This window comes from Aegilops tauschii, chromosome 6 (assembly GCF_002575655.3).
Source record: "Aegilops tauschii subsp. strangulata cultivar AL8/78 chromosome 6, Aet v6.0, whole genome shotgun sequence".
In the NCBI taxonomy this organism is placed as follows: Eukaryota; Viridiplantae; Streptophyta; class Magnoliopsida; order Poales; family Poaceae; genus Aegilops; species Aegilops tauschii.
Window position 1 is genome coordinate 55,405,677 of NC_053040.3, and position 10,848 is coordinate 55,416,524.

Genomic DNA, 10,848 nt, shown 5'->3' on the forward strand with positions numbered 1-10,848 from the left:
AGCTCTAAAAGCATTCTTTGTAATTCGTATATATATTTCTCTTCTAATTAGGTTAATATTCACTGATGTAAAAGATGGCCATGCATAGTATTGTGTTCTAAATTTGTCTACTCCTGCTACTGTTCTAAATTTGTCTGAATATTGAAATGCAGCAAGCTAATATATTTTCTATGTGCTTATCTTGCTTTCATTTGATCACGCATGGCTTCGGGTTGACATGTGAAGCTGAAATTTATTGTGTTGGGTGCATCCATGAATGACCTGCTACCGACCCGTCCAAATTCGCTAGCATATGCTCCCTTCTCCGATCCGACTCAGGCTGCATGAAGATACGAACATCCTGAACAAATCTTGTGGACTACCAAAGCACACCGTCCACACATTTTATTCCAGATGATTGTCGACATCCTATGTACATACACTGTTTTTGGTTTGGATTTTTTTTTCATGAAAATAGCCATGACTAAACTCAATTAGCTTCATTCTAGCAGTACATGACCATGCAATCCATGTACACTGTACATGGCACACATGCTCAATAACGTAACATCTGCGGACAGTTAGGTGGCTAATGCGGAGGAACCAATATACAGCTCGCATGCTGGTTTACATCAGTATATAATGGCTATTAATTTTACAAAGAGCATCATCAGTAATTCAGAATTGACGACAAAAATATATTCTTAACTACAGCCTAGCTCGCTGGCACTTATTTCCTGCCTTAAGCTACTTCTGAGACACTATGTGCGCCTTTAGGGCTTCTCCAACGATGACCCGCAGATTGCTTCGGCATCTGTTCATGGATAGAGACCAGTCCGTGGACACGTTTGCCGGAGGCGGCCATCCGACACTGCCCGCATACATTTCAAGAACTGATTGAACTAAACGGATGAAATTCATGCAAACACGGCGGATTCCATTCAAATTTGGTCATAATTTATATAAAAAGGTCGATATTTAGACTGTTTAACTTAAAAACTAGAGAAAACCTAAACCACATAATGGACGACCACCTTGTAGGCGTGGCCGCCCTGCCCTGCCACGTTACTGTCTGTGCCGTCATTGTCGTCGTTCCTCCAGTGGTGGAAACGATGCCGGAGGGCCGCGACTGCCTTGTCACGGTTGCTTGTCCTTGACCCGCAAGGCCACTGCCAGGGCTCCGTCAGCAGTGGCCAAGGCGACCCTCCACAGCGCGCAATAGGATGTCGCGGTTGCGTTGCGGCGGGTGCGACGCCGGCTTGTCCTTGACCCGCCAGTGCTGTCACGCCATCTCGCACTTCACACAGTGTCGCGGCGGGGACGGCAGCTCCTCCTTTACGCGCACCGGCGATGGCGGCGACGGGCCCATTTGATAGAGTTTAATAATGATGTGATGCATTTGAATTGTTTATGTTTGTTTTGATATGTGATGACCTTTTCAATTGTTTGAGAAAACGCTTGAATGAATTGGCAATTTAATTGGAGAATTAAGTTTTAGTTGATCTGCTAGATGATTTTTTTTAACATAGGCTTTTTAGGGATAACGGATACATCTTGAAATTAAAGGATAGGAGTCTGCTATAGCTGCTCTAAGAAACGGTGATGAGTCTCTTGTGATGTACTCCCTTCGTCCCATAATGTAAGACGTTTTTAAAAGTTAAACATAGCTTTCAGAAATGTCTTACATTATGAAGTAGTTTCCTGAAGTTAGAACAAGAGTTATCCGCATCTAACAGTGGCTAACTAATGATGATGAGAGTCAAAAGTAGTGCGAAGAAACGAATGAACCAAAGAACAAATATTCAAGGGGTGATGATAATTTTCATCCTTGCCTTTGTTTTCGAAATGTATCTAGCCTTTCCTTTTATCGCCTTCAAAGTACAAATATAAATCCCTCATTTAAATACATCCTTAATTTATTAACCATTAAGTGTATACTTATAACTTACAATTAAATCCAACAAATATAAGATAATAATGGCAACTTTCCATATTTTGTGTAGGTTATATACAAATGTACAGAACATTTTGACAAATATAAATTTCTCCTTTAAATAGATCCTTCATTTATTTAACTTTGAATGGAAAATATAATAAGTATAGTTGTGTCCATCCTTTTTTTTGAAATTTGACAAATGACATGCTTATAAACGGTAATGAGTGTTACATCCTTAATTAATTGGACCATGATAGCCAACGAACATTCCCTGGGGGCATGGCATTTGTGAACATTTTTATGGCAACTTCTTCAAACACACATGACAATTTCTTCGAAAACACATGACAAATTTTGCAACCAAAGGGATTTTGATATGAAATTTGTCATATTCGCGCGAAGGAATTGCCATGTTCCCGTAAAACATAAATGCCGTGAAAAACGTTCACAAATGCCACCCCAAAGAACATTCGCTGAATAGCTTTACCGAAATTAACTAAAATATTAAAAACATTGCACAACCACTACTGACGGACTGCATCCAGGCATCCGGCCGCCACAAACCCTAATCGTCCTGTACGTCCAAGGAGACGGGTAAGACCGCGACGGCGACTGGGCAAGGGTGAGCACGCCCTTCTGCCTTGATCGCGCAGCCGGACACCAGTGATTCAGATCCAGATCAGCGCCTATCCATGTTCATCTTCCACGCCTAAGACGCCCGGCGCCGCCGGAGGAACTACTCAAAGAAAAGAGGGCCAGAGATGACACTGGATCAAGCTGCGGTGGCGCTACTGGACACTCCCACAGGTTTTGCTTTATTCAGTGTTAATGGTAGGATATGTTCCGGGCCACAGAAGCTGTGGACGTGGTTTATCATGGATAACGTTGCCACGGAAATTATCTTATTCCTCGAGTACATCAAGGTTGATGACAAGCCTGCTGTGATGGGTATCAATGGTCCTGGGGAGAGGCTCGCTTATTCAATTAGGAGGCACTGCAAACACATACCATAGCTGGCACTAGTAGAAAAAGGGTCAAATGTGAAGCACATTAGTGCCGGTTTGATTTTGAGCCGGCACTAATATGTCCATTAGTGCCGGTTCCAACGACTAGGCGGGAGGAGCTCTTTAGTACCGGTTCGTGGTGAACCTTTAGCAACGGTTCGTGCCACGAACCGGTACTAATGAGGCTGTGGCCCCCACGAGCACCTTTAGTACCGGTTCGTGGCACAAACCGGTACTAGAGTTTCTTACTAAGCTATTTTTAGTCCCACCTGGTGAAGAGAGAGGCACTAGGAGCGGTTTATAAGCCGTGAGTGCAGAGATGATGAAGAAGAGGCGCAATGCTCACCTTCACGTTGCTTAGCTTCAAGCCTTGAGGACTATGGTAGACTGCATGGAGCTATGTGCAGTGCAGTCTACACTATTCCGAAAGGATTGAAGCTAATTAACGAGCATTGTGCCTCTTTTTTATTTTTAATAACTTATTAGAACTCCGGACTTCTTGTGTTACGGCAAAAACTGGATGCACTTCGTGTACAAACTGGACAATACGGCAAAAACTGGACGCACTTCGTGTAAAAACTGAACAATCTCTTTCGAAGTATCAGGGCCGGTTTCGGACGAACCTTTAGTACCGGTTCATGCCACGAACCGGTACTAAAGAGAATGGGGCCCGGCCAGCACCTTTAGTACCGGTTCGTGGCACGAACCGGTAGTAAAGAGGTTGTGGCAGGCTGTTTTTAGTCCCACCTCGCTCCCCTAGCAAGATTTTTACCACCTTAAATATGTTACTTCTCAAACTATCACAAGCACTTGGTCTTCATTGAACTCTATGTGTAGAATTTGTGGTCGCAATATGAGTCTTCACCGATTTCTAAACCGTTGAGGACTCATATTGACAATTCAGATTGTACACAAAAAGATCATTGATAATCAATGTATTTTTTATGATAATCATCTCGTGTACAAACTGGACGCACCTCTTGTACAAACTGGACAATCTCTTTCGGAGTATCAAGGTTTCGGACGAGAACTCATCTGTTACACGGGCACTTCAATGTTTTTTAAACTTATTTGAACTCCAGCCTATTTTTGTGTTCAGTATGCATCATTCAAAGTGACGTCATCAATTTCCAATACGTTCTGACATCATTTGCTGTTTTTCAGTCATTTACCGATTTGTTTAGAGAGCTAAATGACGGTGAAATTGAAATCACTACAAAATGAACTCTGAAAATGTTGGAACTTGGCATGGTATCATCATTTCACCCACGTAGCATCTGCAAAAGAGTAGAGAGGGTCACGGCGAAAACTGGACGCACCTCGTGTACAAACTGGACAATCTCTTTCGGAGTATCAGGGTTTCGGACGAGAACTCATCTGTTACACGGGCACTTCAATGTTTTTTAAACTTATTTGAACTCCAGCCTATTTTTGCGTTCAGTATGCATCATTCAAAGCGACATCATCAATTTCCAACACGTTCTGACATCATTTGCTGTTTTTCAGTCATTTACCGATTTGTTTAGAGAGCTAAATGACGGTGAAATTGAAAATCACTACAAAATGAACTCTGAAAATGTTGGAACTTAGCATGGTATCATCATTTCACCCGCATAGCATGTGCAAAAGAGTAGAGAGGGTCACGGCGAAAACTGGACGCACCTCGTGTACAAACTGGACAATCTCTTTCGGAGTATCAGGGTTTCGGACGAGAACTCATCTGTTACACGGGCACTTCAATGTTTTTAAACTTATTTGAACTCCAGCCTATTTTTGCGTTCAGTATGCATCATTCAAAGCGACGTCATCAATTTCCAATACGTTCTGACATCATTTGCTGTTTTTCAGTCATTTACCGATTTGTTTAGAGAGCTAAATGACGGTGAAATTGAAAATCACTACAAAATGAACTCTGAAAATGTTGGAACTTGGCATGGTAGCATCATTTCACCCGCATACATGTGCAAAAGAGTAGAGAGGGTCACGGCAAAAACTGGACGCACCTTGTGTACAAACTGGACAATCTCTTTCGGAGTATTAGGGTTTCGGAGGAGAACTCATCTGTTACACGGGCACTTCAATGTTTTTTAAACTTATTTGAACTCCAACCTATTTTTGCGTTCAGTATGCATCATTCAAAGCGACATCATCAATTTCCAACACGTTCTGACATCATTTGTTGTTTTTCAGTCATTTACTGATTTGTTTAGAGAGCTAAATGACGGTGAAATTGAAAATCACTAAAAAATGAACTCTGAAAATGTTGGAACTTTTTATGGTATCATCATTTCACCCGCATAGCATGTGCAAAAGAGTAGAGAGGGTCACGGAGAAAACTGGACGCACCTCGTGTACAAACTGGACAATCTCTTTCGAAGTATCAGGGTTTCGGATGAGAACTCATCTGTTACACGGGCACTTCAATGTTTTTTAAACTTATTTGAACTCCAGCCTATTGTTGCGTTCAGTATGCATCATAATAAAACAGAAAAGAAATAAAACAGAAAAGACAAAAACTATATAAAAAAATTACTCAAAAATAAATAGCAGAAAATAAATAATGCAGAAAAGAAAAAACTATAGAATTTTTTTTATATTCACAAAGAAACTAAATACAGCAAAAAAAACTACTCAGAAATAAATAGAAGAAAATTATATAAAAAATTGTTGGGGCGCTGCCCAGTGGGCCTGCCAGACCTAGGGTTTGCAAATACAGGCCCAGAAGGGCCCGCAGGCTCACAGGGCAGCACGCCGAAGTTAGGCCCAGAAGCCTGCTATAGAGAGGAGTTCGAGACAGCAGCCGCGCCGGGGCTTTTAAACTGGTGCGGGCGTCCCTCGGCTAGCGAGGTGGGATTAAACTTACCTGCACCGCTCCTGCGCCAGCGCACCCCTTTAGTACCGGGTCGTGGCTCCAACTGGTACTAAAGGGCGGGCCTTTAGTACCGGTTGGAGCCACGAACCGGTACTAAAGGGGCAGTTTCCCGCCCCTTGGCCTGGCGAAAATTGGCCTTTAGTGCCGGTTGGTGACTCCAACCGGTACTTAAGGCCCCTCCTATATATATGGCACTTACGAAAAATTCAGTTTCATCGACCACCACTTCTTCTCCAACTACTTCGCGCGACATCGCCGCCGCGCCGTCGCCCATCGCGAGCCGCCCTCGCAGGCCCCGCCGCCCTCGTCGCCGTCACCGCCGTCGCCCCCGCCGCCCGTCGCCGCCGCCCCGTACTACGTCGCCATCTCGATCGCGCCGTCGCCCCCGGCCCGCCGCTCGTCGTCGCGCCGTCCCCGTCGCATCGCCGTCTCGCGCCGCCGCCCGTATGCCGCCGCCCCCCGCTCGTACACACACACACACACACACATATTGTTTTTACTTATTTTCTGTTTTCTGTTGTTTAGATTAATGTTAGATAAATTACGTAGATAAGAATGTTAGAATGTTAATGTTACATGAATTATATGGAAAAGATGTTAAATATTAATGTCAATTTTAGATGAATTAGCTAGATATTAATTAGGTATATATATGAGATTTGAACTAGTTGAATTAATATAACTAGTTTATTTTTAGTATGAAAATTAATAGAGCAAGTTTATTTTTAGTAAGAAAATTTAGGTATATGAGATTATTTGAACTAGTTGAATTAATATAACTAGTTTATTTTTAGTAAATGCTTAGTTGAACTAGTTGAATTAGTAGAACTAGTTTATTTTTAGTAAGAAAATTTAGGTATATGAGATTTGATGATCTAATTAAAATATTACTATATATATATAGCTACTTTATATATTTTAGTAAGAAAATTAATAGAACTAGTTTATTTTTAGTAAATTCTTAGTTGAATTAGTTGAATTAATAGAACTAGTTTATTTTTAGTAAGAAAATTTAGATATCTAAGATTTGATGATCTAATTAAAATATTACTATATAGAACTAGCTATTTTATTTTAGTAAGAAAATTAATAGAACAAGTTTAATTTTATTAAATGCTTAGTTGAATTAGTTGAATTAAAAGAACTAGTTGAACTAATAGAAGTAGTTGAATTAGTTGAATTAATAGAACTAGTAAGTGTTTAATGTTTCACCTATATGAACATAGGAAATGTCGTCTGACGACGAAAAAGATTTCATTAAGTGTGAATACTGTGAAGACCAGCGCGGCCTGTGCGACAGAAATTTCCTTGTTGATGATAGGCGCTTCAGCATCAAGCTGGATGAGACCTTTGAAGTGCATACAGTAAGTCACAACGACAAGTCTTTTTCGTAATTAAGCATGACTTATATATGCTTCATTTGCTTCAACTTATAATTTTAAATTTTCACTATTCTACTAGCGCATCCCCTGCCATGCAAGAATTTTTGTCTTGGATAAGATAGGTTTCAGTGCTATGAAAACTATGGAGGTAAAGAGAGTTTATCTGAAGACCGAGCATGGTTATACTTTCAACGTCAAATTATACAATGCAGACACGTACACCTCTTTTGAATGCAAAACTTGACAAGCACTATGCAAGGCTTATGCATTTGAGCCTGATATGGTTATCACCTTTGATATTCGTCCGGAAGATGATATTGAAGGTAATAGAGACATCTGGGTCGATGTACAGACGCCTCCAGTTCTAGCTAAATTTTTAACGATCCCAGCAGGGAAGTACTAGGGGGCAGCAATGAGAAGCGCAGCCCATGATTAGGAGACAGGTTCATCTGCATGCTCCAGTATGATGAATCCGGAGAGCTATACATGTTCTATGCTATTTTACCTGAGAGAGAGCAGCAGGAGTGATTTAGCTAGTTCATGCTCTTAGTACTTTTATCCTCTCATGTTCGTGTTCTTCGTCCTGAACTTAATCTCAAAGGGTGATTTGCTTTTGTGGTGTTATGAACGCTTATAATATGACGACCATATTGAACTCGATGATATCTTTGCTTCTGGTACAAGTGAATGTTTTTTCTTTAAGCTAGTGTTGGTGCTGATTAGATAGCGGTATTGACGACTACGATGATTTTTAGCTAGCTAATTTACTATTGTTGATGATATGATGCAAGAGTTTTTATATTAATATGATGATGATGATGAGTTATTATATCATTTATAAAAGAAACCGCAGATTAGTTTCAGCTGGATGGATCCTAGCTAAGTGATCAAGTATATGCCATATCCATATTATATTTGATCACTTAATTATAGGTGATCAAGTATAATATGGATATGTCATATACTTGATCACTTAGCTAGGATCCACATCCATCCAGTCGAAACTAATCTGCGGTACCTTCACCTAATGATTTAACAACTAAAATAATCACTAAATTAAATTGAAAACACAAATTTCAAGGAAAAATAAAAAATAATACCAAAACACCCCCAAACATTTAGTACCGGTTGGTGTTACCAACCGGTACTAATGTCCTGCACGCACCCGGGCCTGGCTCGTACGTGGCACTTTAGCGCCGGTTCGTGATGAACCAGTACTAAGGGGGGGACCTTTAGTCTTCACTCTTTAGTGCCGGTTGCAGAACCGGCACTAAAGGCCCTTACGAACCGGCGCTAAAGCCCGGTTCTGCACTAGTGTGGTTGTTGAGGATGAAAATATCAGGGGCGCCATCATCAAGTCCAATCTGGGAGTCGATTGCTACGACGAAAAGGACGTTATCCATGAACTGATGTGGGGGTTGAGGAATATGATGCCGTATTTTGTGCGCAAAGAAAAAAACAACAGCACTTGCGAGTACCTTCTCCCATTATGCCAAGGGTTTAAAGACTGCATGAAGAGATTTGGAATCAACATCTCTGCAGAAGCAATTGATAAAAACTTTATAGCCTATGTTGGTTCATTGGACCGATGCGATGCGATATTAATGCATGCTACCAACACGGTGCGTGAGGTATGCGACAAGCTGGTTCCTGACATCGGTCGAATTATCGAGGATGACAAGCTCTATGCAGAAGTTATGGCGAAGATTCTGACCCCTATCGCGGTGAAAGAATGGCATCCCTCCATCAAGCGGTTGCCAGTTGATGTGGTGTAGAAGATAGAGGCTGCAGATGCTGCAGCAGATGATGCACGAGAAAAAGTTGATTATGACATGTTTTGTCTAATAAATGAGTGCCTTCGTATTCTTAACCTTTACCCTGGATGGATAGATGAATTGCTTCAAAAAATCAAGCGTTTGGTTGATAATTCTTCTGGGCGGCAAAAAAGGAGCCGCACAGTGGTAGCTGGACAGGCAAGCTCAGGTGCTAATGGTGTGTGTGCTAAGAAATTGAGGACCGTTAAGGGGAAGCTTGGTGGTGAAGCCCTTGGCAATCTCCTCCTGGGCAAGGAGGGTGCTGATATTACGTTTGAGGTTGGCGGCGACAAGTTTGTTGCGCACCGGTCCGTGCTTGCAGCCCGATCCACCGTCTTCAAGGCACAGCTCGTTGGCGCCATGAATGAGGGCGCTACGACGCCAACTGTCATCAAGATAGATGACATGAAAGCAAACGTCTTCAGGGCTTGCTAACTTTCATCTACACTGAAGAAATGCCCAAATTTGAGATTGCCGATAAGACAAATGATACAAAAGAGGATGAAACGGAAGAAGACTGGCTACTGCAGCTCCTTGAAGCTGCGGAAAGATATGATCTCCAATGGTTGAAGTCGATCTGCGAAGAGAAGTTGGGTGATATGATCCGCGCAGACACGGTGGTAGACATTATTGACGTGGCTGAGCGGAGAAGCTGCCCCTGGTTGAAGGCAGCCTGCTGGGACTTCATCGAAATTCACACAAGTTTGCACACAGTTTTCACGGCTGGTGGATTGGAGAAAATAATCAGGACCTGCAGCCCCTCTGTTCTCAAGGAGCTTATCTCCAAGTTCCAAACCTATATAAGAGGGTGATAATATTGTATCCACCGTCGTCTAATAGCTATTTGAAAGCCATCGGTGGTGGTTATGTGATACTCAATGTGCTGTATTCACTGGTAGAGAATAGGCCTTTAGTCCCGGTTCGCAAAGGCCATTAATCCCGGCTGTGCAACCGGGACTAAATATGCGCGACTAAAGGCCCCCCCCCTTTAGTCGCGCCTCTTACGAACCGCGACTAAAGGCCCGTCCACGTGGGCGCCAGGAGTCCGTCGGGGCGAAGGACCTTTAGTCCCGGTTCTCGTGGCTAACCGGGACTAAAGGCCTCCTCCGCAGGTTTAGGGTTTTAGCCCCCCTAAACTTGGTTTCTTTTTAATTTGTAGTGTTTTATTTCTTTTATATTTTATTTTGTGTTTTATTTCAATTTTGATGAAGTTTCAGTACACATATTCTACGCTACTATATACATGCATATGAAATTTCAAACAAGAAGAATTCAAGAGGAATATATAATATATATTCAATCTCGGGTGACCATATACAACTTCGAACAAGTTTCCATACACAATTAGGATGGATGACCATATACAACTTCGAACAAGTTTCAATCTCGGGTATGCATATAAATTTCTTCGTCCTCGGTATAGTGTTCTCCTTTAGGATTGATGACTTCCCTCATGAAAAATCCTGCTAATTCATCTTGAATTGATCGGAAGCGAGCTTCTGGACTAAGCCTCCTCCGCAAGTTATCCGTCGCCTTCCGCACGCTATCCGATGCCTTCCGCTCAGAGGTGTGTCTCCGGATGTTCTCACAAACATAGTATCCACATAGATTGGTCCCCGGTGGCTGCTTATCCACATTAACTAACCTTCTAAAATCTAGCTCATGTTTGAATTCACCGACAATTTCTTCTGAGAACTGTCTCCAAACCCTACAGGGCAAAGAAAATTAAATGAACAAGGGAGTTATTAGTTACTTGATATTAGGAAATGAACGAAAGAGACCGATCGATATAGAGCTCAAATGATTGTAAATAATTACTTTTGCAGCATTTTTCTCATGTCGGCCCAACGCTTTGGATCCG

At 41.9% G+C, this 10,848-nt stretch overlaps 1 pseudogene; it reads left to right on the top strand.

Annotated features, from left to right (window-relative positions):
• The first annotated feature begins 8,684 nt into the window (after nt 1-8,684).
• On the top strand, nt 8,685-9,799 carry LOC141025811 (BTB/POZ and MATH domain-containing protein 1-like; annotated as a pseudogene).
• Nucleotides 9,800-10,848: the final 1,049 nt, after the last annotated feature.